This window comes from Myxine glutinosa, chromosome 5 (assembly GCF_964187855.1).
Source record: "Myxine glutinosa chromosome 5, kmMyxGlut1.1, whole genome shotgun sequence".
Taxonomy (NCBI): domain Eukaryota; kingdom Metazoa; phylum Chordata; class Myxini; order Myxiniformes; family Myxinidae; genus Myxine; species Myxine glutinosa.
The window spans coordinates 145,058,937-145,072,821 of NC_136265.1; the positions used below are offsets into that span (position 1 = coordinate 145,058,937).

The 13,885-nt window shown below is 45.6% G+C and overlaps 1 protein-coding gene across 2 annotated transcripts in view; it reads left to right on the plus strand.

Moving 5' to 3' along the window:
* The window catches only part of LOC137426967 (DCN1-like protein 3), a 51,376-nt gene that overhangs the window by 25,623 nt on the left and 11,868 nt on the right, over positions 1-13,885 (plus strand). The gene's annotated exons all lie outside the window — the stretch shown is intronic.

The window sequence follows — 13,885 nt, forward strand, 5'->3', positions numbered from 1 at the left end:
CAAACATTTGTGTGTTTTTAAATTTGTGAAATTTGAAATTTGTGTTTTTGAAAATTGTGAAATTTGAAATTTTGTGTGTTTTGTGAATTTGTGAAATGTGAAGTTGTCATACCCTTCCTCCCGTCCATGGTACACGGAATCTTGTGGTGAGGCTGTTGCCCAGAAACAACTTGCCTTCGTCTCCTGGAAAGCAAATCCAACGGAAGGAAATCTCATTTCCTTTCACAAAGCCCGAAACAAGTGTGTGTCCACCCTCAGGAGAGCCAGGAAACAATATCTCTCCGTTCTCAAGACCGAACTCTCTTTTCTGTCTCCCTCTTCCAAATCCTGGTGGCGTCTGGTCAAATCTGTTTCTGGTGTTTGTTCCCCCTCCATCCCCTCCCTTACCTCAAATGGCTACACAGCTGACTCCGCACGTGAAAAAGCTGAATGCCTCAACTCTGTGTTTGCCTCTAAATCTTGTGTCCCAAACCCATCCCTCTCTGTGCCCACCATACCCAGTCGTACCCAGCTGCTCCTGGACTCCGTGTCCTTTCCTCCTGACAAGGTGGAAAAGTTTCTGTCAACCCTCGACTCTGATTCTGCAACTGGACCTGACGGCATCAGCCCACGGGTCCTAAAATCCTGTTCTTCCGCTCTTTCACTCCCTCTCTCTGTTCTCTTCACCCTCTCTTTTGCACAAGGTCAACTGCCATCTGCTTGGAAATCAGCCAACATCACCGCTTTGCACAAAAAAGGTGCAAAAACAGATCCTAGCAACTACAGACCAATCAGCCTTCTCCCAATTATCAGCAAAGTCATGGAATCCATCATTGCTTCGGATATGAAATCTTTCCTCTTCTCCAATGGCTTGATCTCTGATCATCAATTTGGTTTCAGACCAGGTCACTCTACTCTGGACATGCTGCTTCTGCTGTCTCAACAATGGATGGAGGTCCTCAATGCCAAACAGGAAATTAGAGCTGTCTCCCTCGACATATCACGTGCCTTCGATACGGTCTGGCACCCCGCTCTGCTCACCAAACTCTCCTCCTTTGGTATCCATGGAAATCTCCACGCATGGCTGGCGGACTTCCTCTCTAGTCGTAGTCAACGTGTGGCCCTGAATGGGTTTCTCTCATCTCCTCTTCCTGTTCAGGCTGGAGTTCCCCAAGGCAGTGTTCTGGGCCCTGTGCTTTTTCTGGTCTTCATCAATGATCTCTCCGACTCTCTTGAAAATCCTCTCTATCTCTTTGCTGATGACTCCACTCTCTGCCGCTCCATTCCTCATCCCTCAGATCGACAGTCTGCAGCCTCCTCACTCTCTGCAGACCTGGACAAAATCACAGACTGGGCAAACAAGTGGAACATGTCTTTCAATCCTGACAAATCTCACACTCTTACGATGTCTCTCCGAAAAGACCGACTGGACAACCCTCTCAGCTACTTTCTGAATAATCCTCTCCAAGAAGTTCTGTCACTCAAGCTTTTGGGTCTCACTATCTGCCATGATCTTTCCTGGGAAAACCACATTTCCAAGCTGGCCTCCAAAGCCAGTCGCCGACTGGGCATCCTCCGTCGTGCGAAGTCCTTCCTTGGCACACCTGAGCTCCTCACCACATACAAGGCTTTCATCCGCAGCTCAATGGAGTACTGCTCTCCCCTCTGGGCTGGTGCTCCTACCTCACACCTAGCTCGTCTTCACGCTGTTCAAACCAAAGCATTCAGAATCATTGAAATCTCTCGCGATGATGCTATCGCCGAGGGCCTTTCACTTACTCACGGCAGGCAGGTTGGTGGTCTTTCCGTCTTCTACCGACTCCTCTCCGGTCTTGCTCCCCCAGCTCTCTCTGGGCTCTGTCCCCCAAATATTCCTACAGGTCGCACAAGATCTGCCTGCAACCCTCTTATGGTTAAACTGCCAAAATCAAGACTCTCTGCTCACCTTCACTCCTTCATTCCTCTTTTCTCCCACCTCTGAAACAAACTCCCTCACTCTCTTCAATCCCACTCCTCCCTCCAGGTCTTTAAAACGGCTGTTCACCACCATCTCTTATCTTCCCCAATCCAAAACCTTGATCTTTTCTACCCCCGCTAATTTCACCCCAAATCCACTTTTTGAGGTGCCGACTTCTTTCCTGGAAGTCCTTGGTGTCATTGCGTTTTATACCCATCCTGCCCCCCCCCCCCCCCCAGGCCCTCTCCCTCCCACACATCTCCCGATGTCCCTGCTCTCAAATGTTGTGTTTGTGTGCTTCCTCCCCTTCTCTCCCTATCTTGTCGACCGCTCCCCTTTTTATATACTTTGTTTGTTTGATTTGTTTGTTTGATAAATGTTAGCTCTTTCACGAGCCTCGACTCTGTATACCAAAAAAAAAAAAATTAGAGCGTGTCGTGACAAAGAATTATAAGAGATTGAATTTTTATTTGAAGTGGAATGAGTTGAAGAGGAAATAGAAAAGAGCCTTTTAAATAGGAAGAAAAACAGCGTGTTGTAATATAACACTGAATAAAACACTGCAGGGGAAAGTTTAAACATATTTAAACAGAACCGTGAAGAACAATCTTATATTCACAAAAATACCAACGGGGAGAGGGAGCCTAGAGGGACAACCACGGGTCACGTGAACAGTGAAGTGGGGGTGAAACACGTGGTCGAAGAACAAACGAACGAAAAGAACAAAGAAGGAAATGTTTTTTGTTTTTTTTGTTAAGATTTTAAACAAGAAAGTTTGGGGGTGAAAAGACTGGGAAAAAACTGAGAGAACGAGAATAGAAGGACCACAATCGACCACTGAGAGAAAAGAAAGCCTCAAAGTAGGAAGCTTCAAGAACTAGGCCGCAAATAATGTGGCACGAAATACTCGACTATTTTATACAGGTATGAAAGATTAACACCGAGAATCTTCCTAGGGACACACTATAGGTACACACACGTAAGGTAACTACAGTTTCGACAAAAATACAATTGTGAACAATTACTTAACTTCGAGCGTGCTTGAAGATTGTGGACAGCTTCGAAAAACCGTGACCTCCCGACAAGATCTCGCGAGATCTCCAAATTGCTCAGTGCTCAATTGCTCAATTCCCTCCTCCCCGATTGCTCAGTTTGGCCAGGCGGCCAGCTCTGGGAAGAGTCCTGTTTGTTCCAAACTTCTTCCATTTAAGAATTGTGGAGGCCACTGTGCTCTTGGGAACCTTCAATGCAGCAGAATTTTTTTTTGTAAGCTTCCCCAGATCTGTGCCTCGACACAATCCTGTCTCTGAGCTCTGCAGGCAGTTCCTTCGACCTCATGGCTTGGTTTTTGCTCTGATATGCATTGTCAGCTGTGAGACCTTATATAGACAGGTGTGTGCCTTTCCAAATCATGTCCAATCAATTGCATTTACCACAGGTGGACTCCAATCAAGGTGTAGAAACATCTCAAAGATGATCAAGAGAAATGGGAGGCACCTGAGCTAAATTTAAAGTGTCGTAGCAAAGGGTATGACTACTTATGTCAATGTGATATTTCAGTTTTTTCTTTTTAATAAATTTTCAAAACTTTCTAAAATCCTGTTTTCTCTTTGTCATTATGGGGTATCGAGTGTAGATTGATGAGGGAAAAAATTAATTTAAACGATTTCAGCATAAGGCTGCAACATAACAAAATGTGAAAAAAGTGAAGGGGTCTGAATACTTTCTGAATGCACTGTATGTGGGAAAATTACACGCCCAGACCAGGAATCAAACCCAGGTCATCTGGTGAACCGTACCAGTGCTCTGCCATCTGAGCTACTGTTTCTGGGCGACCCTGACCGAGCATGCAATTTTCCCACATATGATTGCCACTCTCTTTCCATCAATGCTTCCCGGGCACTCGCTGCCAAACATAGGAGCACCAACGGCCTGAACACGAGAGGGTCTTCTAGTGGGGCGGCTTAGCCCAAATATTCAAAAGAATTGTGCATTTTGTGATACAAGCACCAAATTTGGCACACTAGTAGACTATCATATTATGAAAAGATCTGGATATTGGGCCATCTCAGATTCAGAGATTTGATTTTTGCAAGATTTGCAGATTTTGCAAGCTGAGATTGCAACGCCAGGGACGGCCGACTCCTTCCTACGAGCTGCCCACGTCACCCGCACAAGAAGAGCTCATCAAATCACTGCAGCGGCACTGCACATCCTGCAACACCGTGCGTATGAACGCCACTGTATGACATATGCTGATGATGCAGAAGACCTGCCTGAGTTCGAAGACTGGTGTCACCAGAGAGGAGAAGACATTCCCAACTTTCAGTACTGGGCAACTGTGCTGGAACTAGAGATGTTGGTACTGGTCTACGTGCGTTCTCTGCGGCAGGCTTCATTCACGACGTACCTTGATGCCCTGACGGAACTGGTCCCATGGTTCCATGCCTTAGACCACACACACTATGCCAGGTGGGTCCCTGTTCACCTGAGGGACACGGTTGCACTCCCAATGAAGCACCCAGATGTAGCCAGAGAATTCAGGGCTGGCAACTTCACTGTACAGAAGACGAAGAAGGTGTTCTCTTCGATCCCAATCGAATCGAAATCTTGCAAAAATCAAATCTCTGAATCTGAGATGGCCCAATATCCAGATCTTTTCATAATATGATAGTCTACTAGTGTACCAAATTTGGTGCTTGTATCACAAAATGCACAACAGGTTTGCTATGCTGCTACACTATTCCTCCAATTTGGGAACATACACCATGAATATTTTGCTATCACACATACTGTATTGAGGATTTAGATTTTCTTTCTCAGAGTTTACATGGCATCCGGAAAAGCGTCTTGCAACACAATAATGGCTGTTGACAACCAAATCCCTTGGGAATCAGGAGCATAGCAGCCATGGGGCACAACATAATAACGGCACCGTGAAAGAAAAATGTCCATTCCAGGTGTGTGCCACCACCAGGCTGGTGGTCAGACAGGAGGGTGCACTCAGCAGCAAGACACAACATGGACACATTGACCTTGAGCAAAGGAACAGACGCAGCAAAGGACACCCTCCAACCTTGATAACAGGTGTCTCTCTCCACAAGCAGCAACTCACTATGAACCTCGGATACGTCATCAGAACCAGCGCGATGCTCCATCAATTAACTGCCTGTTCACTTTGACCTCTGACCCCTCGGTGTCGGACCAGGAACTTTCAAGAAAGAAACAGCACTACGACTGACAACAGTTGTGTAAATACAACATTAAATCCATGCTTTCCATGATGTTGCAATTTGTTTTTTTACCACCTCTTCTCCACTATTCTATTGCTCCTTATAATCTCTCAGTCCTCCAGACCCTCCCCAGCAATTCCAGGATGCACGCTTCTTCAAGGAATGTCCTCCCGGTTAAACTTCCAAAATCCAGACTGACTGCACACCTGAACTCTATTATTCTTCACTTCTCCCATCTGTGTCTTTACCATCTTCACTTCTCCCACCTTGCAGAGACTGATCTTTTATCACTTCCCTTCAAAGCTTCAGTCAAGCAGTTCACCATCACCTCTTGTCCCTCCCCCTAACCTGACACGTAATCTTTATTACTCCCATTAACCTGCCATAATCTTACTTGCTAGTTCCAGTATGTTCGCTCTCTCTCTCTCTCTCTCTCTCTCTCTCTCTCTCTCTCTCTCTCTCTCTCTCTCTCTCTCTCTCGTTCTCTCGTTCTCTCGTCTCTCTCGTTCTCTCTCGTTCTCTCTCGTCTCTCTCGTTCTCTCTCGTCTCTCTCTCTCTAGTTTTTTTTTTGTTTTTTTTTTGTATACTGAATCGAGGCTCGTGAAAGAGCTAACATTTATTTCACAAGCAAATCAACCAGACAAACAAAATATATAAAAAGAAGGAGCGGAAGACAAGATGGGGAGAGAAGGGGAAGCACACAAACACAACATTTGAGAGCAGGGACATCGGGAGATCTGTGGGAGGGAGAGGGCTTGGGGGGAGGAGGCGTGGGAAGGGGGTGGGGGGTGGGAGAAGTATAAAACACAAGGACACCAAGGACTTCCAGGACAGAAGTTGGTATTTCAAAAAAGTGGATTTGGGGTGAAATTAGCGGGGATAGAAAATATCAAGGTTTTGGATGGGGGAAGATAAGAGATGGTGGTGAACAGCTGTTTTAAAGACCTGGAGGGTGGAGTGGGATTGAAGAGAGTGCGGGAGTTTGTTCCAGAGGCGGGAGAAAAGAGGAACGAAGGAGTGAAGGTGAGCAGAGAGTCTTGATTTTGGCAGTTTAACCATAAGAGGGTTGCAGGCAGATGTGCGACCTGTAGGAATATTTGGGGGACAGAGCCCAGAGAGAGCTGGGGGGGGGGGGGGCAAGGCCAGAGAGGAGTCGGTAGAAGACGGAAAGACCACCAACCTGCCTGCGGTGAGTGAGTGAAAGGCCCTTGGAGTTAGCTTCATCGCGGGAGATTCCAATCATTCTGAACGCTTTGGTGTCAACAGCGTGAAGACGAGCTAGGTGTGAGGCAGGAGCACCAGCCCAGAGGGGAGAGCAGTATTCCATTGAGCTGCGGATGAAAGCCTTGTATGTGGTGAGGAGCTCAGGTGTGCCAAGGAAGGACTTCGCACGACGGAGGATGCCCAGTCAGCGACTGGCTTTGGAGGCCAGATTTGAAATGTGGTTTTCCCAGGAAAGATCATGGCAGATAGTGAGACCCAAAAGCTTGAGTGACAGAACTTCTTGGAGAGGATTATTCAGAAAGTGGATGGGAGGGTTGTCCAGTCGGTCTTTTCGGAGAGACATCGTAAGAGTGTGAGATTTGTCAGGATTGAAAGACATGTTCCACTTGTTTGCCCAGTCTGTGATTTTGTCCAGGTCTGCAGAGAGTGAGGAGGCTGCAGACTGCCGATCTGAGGGATGAGGAATGGAGCGACAGAGAGTAGAGTCATCAGCAAAAAGATAGAGAGGATTTTCAAGAGTCAGAGAGATCATTGATGAAGACCAGAAAAAGCACAGGGCCCAGAACACTGCCTTGGGGAACTCCAGCCTGAACAGGAAGGGGAGATGAGAGAAACCCATTCAGGGCCACACGTTGACTATGACGAGAGAGGAAGTCCGCCAGCCATGCGTGGAGATTTCCATGGATACCAAAGGAGGAGAGCTTGGTGAGCAGAGCAGGGTGCCAGACCGTATAGAAGGCACGTGATATGTCAAGGGAGACAGCTCTAATTTCCTGTTTGGCATTGAGGACCTCCATCCCTTGTTGAGAAAGCAGAAGCAGTTTCCTCCTCTATACCCAAATGTCAGTTCAATGCTCGTCCATGATCCTCACTTCTTTCAAGAAAAAACTCCTTAGCGCAGAATAGTTGTTACATAAGGCAATCAGTTGCTCAAAACAGGTGGTTGCTTTCGAAACGATAAAAAACTTTTTCTCTTTCACTTTAAGAAAGTTGAGAATGTGTTTGGGATGCATTCGCCTTGTAACAGGATGGCATTGGATATGAGAGAAATGTTCTCGTAGAGCTGCACATGGTTTTCATTTCCAAAGGACAGGATGTAATCAAGATATTAAACAGTAAAATGACTAAATATGTATTATTTGTTTTTTATTACCTCCGCCACCGAAGGTAATTCACTGAAGGAGGTTATGTTTTCACCCCTGTCTGTCTGTTTGTTTGTTTGTCTGTTTGGTTGTCTGTGAACAAGATATCTGAAAAAAGTTGTGGACGGATTTGGACGAAATGTGGCAGAGAGGTTGTGGATGTGACAAGGACGAAATTATTAGATTTTGGTGAAGATCCGGATTCGGATCTGGCCAAACAAGTGGTGGCATTGTGTGTTGGTACCCCCAAACAAGTGGTGCCATTGTGTGTTGGTACCCCCAAACAAGTGGTGTCATTGTGTGTTGGTACCCCCAAACAAGTGGTAGCATTGTGTGTTGGTACCCCCAAACAAGTGGTGGTATTGTGTGTTGGTACCCCCAAACAAGTGGTAGCATTGTGTGTTGGTACCCCCAAACAAGTGGTGGCATTGTGTTGGTACCCCCAAACAAGTGGTGGCATTGTGTGTTGGTACCCCCAAACAAGTGGTAGCATTGTGTGTTGGTACCCCCAAACAAGTGGTAGCATTGTGTGTTGGTACCCCCAAACAAGTGGTGGCATTGTGTGTTGGTGCCCCCAAACAAGTGGTGGCATTGTGTGTTGGTACCCCCAAACAAGTGGTGGCATTTTGTGTTGGTACCCCCAAACAAGTGGTGACATTGTGTGTTGGTACCCCCAAACAAATGGTGACATTGTGTGTTGGTACCCCCAAACAAGTGGTGGCATTTTGTGTTGGTACCCCCAAACAAGTGGTGGCATTGTGTGTTGGCACACCCAAACAAGTGGTGGCATTTTGTGTTGGTACCCCCAAACAAGTGGTGACATTGTGTGTTGGTACCCCCAAACAAGTGGTGGCATTTTGTGTTGGTACCCCCAAACAAGTGGTGGCATTGTGTGTTGGTACCCCCAAACAAGTGGTGGCATTGTGTGTTGGTACCCCCAAACAAGTGGTGGCATTGAGTTGCAACGATGAGACCAGTATACGCTGCTTTTTTCCCTCCAAATTGAAAGTTCCATTGAACTGAGGGATTTTTCTGGTGCAAAGATCTGTATCTGAAATAAGTACTGTATATTTGCTTAGGTTTATTGCATTATATTTTATGGGAATTAGTCCTAAAACTGGATTTGCAGCATTTTCCGTAGCCTTATGTTTGAACTGTCTCTCAAAGTTTGCCAGATTTCTAAATCCGGCGAAACAATGTCCTCATTGTGTTTGCATTACCTGATAGGTAGGAGGGTTTTTTGTGATTTCTTAGTGTACACTTGATGTAGATTGTCGATGTAAAGTCCAACTGCCACACATCTCTTTCAAGCCAATCCTTGAATCGTAATTTGGGACGCCCTATTCGATGTGAAGCATATAAAACAGACCTATAAAGGAGAGCATGACTCCATCGGGCCACTGACAAAGGTCTTTTAGGCCATGTGAGGTTCAGAATTACCAAGGAAAGACTTGGTAAGATATAGGACAGTCAGCAGAAGGCTTTTTTTTCTTCTTTTTTTTCTTTTTTTTTTGCATACAAGATCGAGGCTCATGTAAGGGCTAAGATTGATCACAAAAAGATAAACTGACACATAAAACATAAAACATATGATAAAGGGAGCGGGAGAACAATATGGAGAGCAGGGACATCGGGAGATCTGTGGGAGGGAGAGGGCTTGGGGGCAGTGGGTGTGGGAAACGGGGGGGGGGGGGGGGGAAGTAGGGTGGGAAGGGTAAAAAAAAACACATGGACACAGCTCGGACTTCCAGGAAAGAAGTCTGTATTTCAAAAAGGTGAATGTGGGGTGAATTAACGGGGGTAGAGGCTTTGGAGGAGGTGAGCTTCGATTTCTATAATATATTCTGCACAGGAGAGGTTGTGGCTGATGATGAGGAGCAGAATTTCGAGTGACTGAACATCTTTCAGTGGTTGACGAAGGAGACAGATTTGTTTTTGTAAATAATCTTTCAGGAGAGGCAAGGTGAGAACGTCCACTGATCGGGGAAAGCCAGTTTAGTCACATAAGGTCTTTGTGGCGATGTCATGACTCATGTACCACTGGGTGTTTGACCCTCAACCGATATATACAGTCACAGGAAAAAGTAAGTACACCCCATGTAAAGTTTTGACTTTTTCAACGTATTTCAACATACAGCTATTTGATCTTCATTTCAACAATATTGATAGATAAAGGTGATATAATATAACAAATATCATGAAACATTTACATTTTGTAGTCCATTGTATAATTTAAATAAACATAAATGCAAATTTCACATGTGGAAAAAGTAAGTAGACCCCTACATTTATCACTACTTCAAATACCGAAAATTAGAATCAGGTGCACCAGATCAGGTGCAAATAATTAGAACATCCTTAGAGAGGATCTTGGAGGAACCTGTCTTATTTAAACCTCAGACATTTAGTTTGGTTTGCTCTTTGTTGTTGAAGTGTGCGGCGTCACCATGCCCAGATCAAAAGAGCTCTCTGAGGCCTTCAGAAAGAAGGTTATAGATGCCTACGAGTCTGGGAAGGGATTTAAAAAGATCTCCAAACAATTTGAAATCAATCATTCGACTGTCCGGAAGATCATCTACACGTGGAGAAGATTCCAAACAACTGCCAACTTGTTCAGGCCAGGCCGCCCCAGCAAGTTCAGCCCAAGAGCAGACCGCAACATGCTGAAAGAAGTCTCTAAGAACCCCAGAATGTCATCATGGGACCTACAGGTAGCTCTTGCCACTGTTGATGTCAAAGTGCACGAGTCTACCATTAGAAAGAGGCTGCACAAATTTGATCTACATGGGAGGTGTGCCAGGAGGAAACCTTTGCTGTCCAGAAAGAACATCAGGGCAAGACTAAAGTTTGCCAATGAACACCTAGACAAAGACCAGCACTTCTGGAACAATGTGCTCTGGACAGATGAGTCAAAGGTAGAGCTATTTGGCCACAGTACCAGAAGACATGTTTGGCGAAAACCAAAGACAGCATTTGGCCACAAGAACCTGATACCAACTGTAAAGCATGGTGGTGGAAATATTATGGTTTTTTTTTTTGTTGGTTTTTTTTGTTTTTTGTATACTGAATCGAGGCTCGTGAAAGAGCTGACATTTACTTCACAAACAAATCAACCAGACAAACAAAATATATAAAAAGAGGGAGCGGAAGACAAGAGAATGGGAAGCACACAAACACTTGAGAGCACACCACAACATTTGAGAGCAGGGAGATGTGTGGGAGGGAGAGGGCTCGGGGGGAGGAGGCGTGGGAAGGGGTGGGGGGGGTGGGGGGTGGGAGAAGTATAAAACACAAGGACACCAAGGACTTCCAGGTCAGAAGTTGGTATTTCAAAAAGTGGAATTGGGGTGAAATTATCGGGGATAGAAAAGATCAAGGTTTTGGATGGGGGAAGATAAGAGATGGTGGTGAACAGCTGTTTTAAAGACCTGGAGGGTGGAGTGGGATTGAAGAGAGTGAGGGAGTTTGTTCCAGAGGCGGGAGAAAAGAGGAATGAAGGAGCGAAGGTGAGCAGAGAGTCTTGATTTTGGCAGTTTAACCATAAGAGGGTTGCAGGCAGATCTTGTGCGACCTGTAGGAATATTTGCGGGACAGAGCCCAGAGAGAGCTGGGGGGGCAAGGCCAGAGAGGAGTCGGTAGAAGACGGAAAGACCACCAACCTGCCTGCGGTGAGTGAGTGAAAGGCCCTTGGAGTTAGCTTCATCGCGGGAGATTCCAATGATTCTGAATGCTTTGCTTTCAACAGCGTGAAGACGAGCTAGGTGTGAGGCAGGAGCACCAGCCCAGAGGGGAGAGCAGTATTCCATTGAGCTGCGGATGAAAGCCTTGTACGTGGTGAGGAGCTCAGGTGTGCCAAGGAAGGACTTCGCACGACGGAGGATGCCCAGTCGGCGACTGGCTTTGGAGGCCAGATTTGAAATGTGGTTTTCCCAGGAAAGATCATGGCAGATAGTGAGACCCAAAAGTTTGAGTGACAGAACTTCTTGGAGAGGATTATTCAGAAAGTAGATGGGAGGGTTGTCCAGTCGGTGTTTTCGGAGAGACATTGTAAGAGTGTGAGATTTGTCAGGATTGAAAGACATGTTCCACTTGTTTGCCCAGTCTGTGATTTTGTCCAGGTCTGCAGAGAGTGAGGAGGCTGCAGACTGTCGATCTGAGGGATGAAGAATGGAGCGACAGAGAGTAGAGTCATCAGCAAAGAGATAGAGAGGATTTTCAAGAGAGTCAGGGAGATCATTGATGAAGACCAGAAAAAGCACAGGGCCCAGAACACTGCCTTGGGGAACTCCAGTCTGAACAGGAAGAGGAGATGAGAGAAACCCATTCAGCGCCACACGTTGACTACGACTAGAGAGGAAGTCCGCCAGCCATGCGTGGAGATTTCCATGGATACCAACAGAGGAGAGTTTGGTGAGCAGGGCGGGGTGCCAGACCGTATCGAAGGCACGTGATATGTCAAGGGAGACAGCTCGAATTTCCTGTTTGGCATTGAGGACCTCCATCCATTGCTGAGAAAGCAGAAGCAGCATGTCCAGAGTAGAGTGACCAGGTCTGAAACCAAATTGATGATCAGAGATCAAGCCATTGGAGAAGAGGAAAGATTTCATATCTGAAGCAATGATGGATTCCATGACTTTACTGATAATTGAGAGAAGGCTGATTGGTCTGTAGTTGCTAGGATCTGTTTTTGCACCTTTTTTGTGCAAAGCGGTGATGTTGGCAGATTTCCAAGCAGATGGCAGATGACCTTGAGCAAAAGAGAGTGTGAAGAGAACAGAGAGAGGGAGTGAAAGAGCAGAAGAACAAGATTTTAGGACCCGTGGGCTGATGCCGTCAGGTCCAGTTGTTGGTTTTGGGCAGTGTTGCTGCATCAGGGCCTGGGCAGCTCACCATCATAGAATCCACTATGAATTCTTCATTGTACCAGAGGGTGCTTGAGGATAATGTGAGGCCATCTGTCGGAAAGTTGAAGCTCAACCGAAGGTGGGCCTTGCAACATGACAATGACCCAAAACATACCAGTAAATCCACCAAGGAATGCCTGAAAAGAAAGAAATGGAGGGTTCTGGAATGGCCAAGTCAAAGCCCGGATCTAAATCCCATCGAGATGTTGTGGGGGGATTTGAAACGAGCTGTGCATGCAAGAAACCCCTCAAACATCGCACAGCTGAAAGAATTCTGCATGGAGGAGTGGCCAAAAATTTCTCCCGGTCGATGTCAGAGACTGGTAGACAGTTATAAGAAACGCCTACTTGAGGTTGTTTCTGCCAAAGGGGGCAGTACCACCTATTAGAGCCAAGGGTGTACTTACTTTTTCCACATGCGAAATTTGCATTTATGTTTATTTAAATTATACAATGGACTACAAAATGTAAATGTTTCATGATATTTGTTATATTATATCACCTTTATCTAACAATATTGTTGAAATTAAGATCAAATAGCTGTATGTTGAAATATGTTGAAAAAGTCAAAAATTTACATGGGGTGTACTTACTTTTTCACGTGACTGCATGGTGTTGGATGAAGATACCACGGGGTGGTTCCACCCTGTCGACATAAAACATTACATCTCAAATACATCACGTTGTTTGGAAAGCCATTACACTGTGAATGTTTGTAAAATGATATGTTACCACCCTCAACTCGCCCCACCTGCTCCATTACTTACTTTTAAACCTTAATCCTTGCTCCGAACTAACATCATTACTTTCGATTGACAAGTACAGGATATTCAATTCCCGAGTATGTTTGTCTGTCGGTCGCCTACAGGTTTGTAATTCTACGCCGATCTTCACAAAACTTAACCAACCGGCAAAGCGAGTCAAAAGCTAGAGGCCTGTTGTTTTTGAGGTCAAAAAGGTCAAGGTCATACCAAGGTCATGTTTCCTTTTTTTTTTTTTTTTTTTTCCGAAAGTGGATGGAGGTTATGTATTCACCACTGTCTGTCTGTTTGTTTGTCTGTTTGTGAACAAAATATCTTAAAAGGTTGTGGACGGATATGGAAGAAATTTGGTAGAGAGGTAGCGTATGTGACAAGGACGAAATGATTAGATTTTGGTGAAGATCCGGATCCGGACTCGGCTCGTAGTATTTTTTTTAAGCGATTCTTCACCATTGGGAGATGGGGCCAAAAACGATATATAGCAGGATATCTCCAAAGGTTGTGGACGGATTTGGATGCTGAAACAGACCTATAAAGGTCTGTACTCTGTTGGGTGTCTGACAAGGCCGATTCGATTCGATTTTGGTGAAGATCTGAATATGGATTCGGATATGAGAATTATTTAATTTTCTAAGTGATTCCACACCATTGGGAGATAGGGCCAAAAACCATACATGGCAGGATA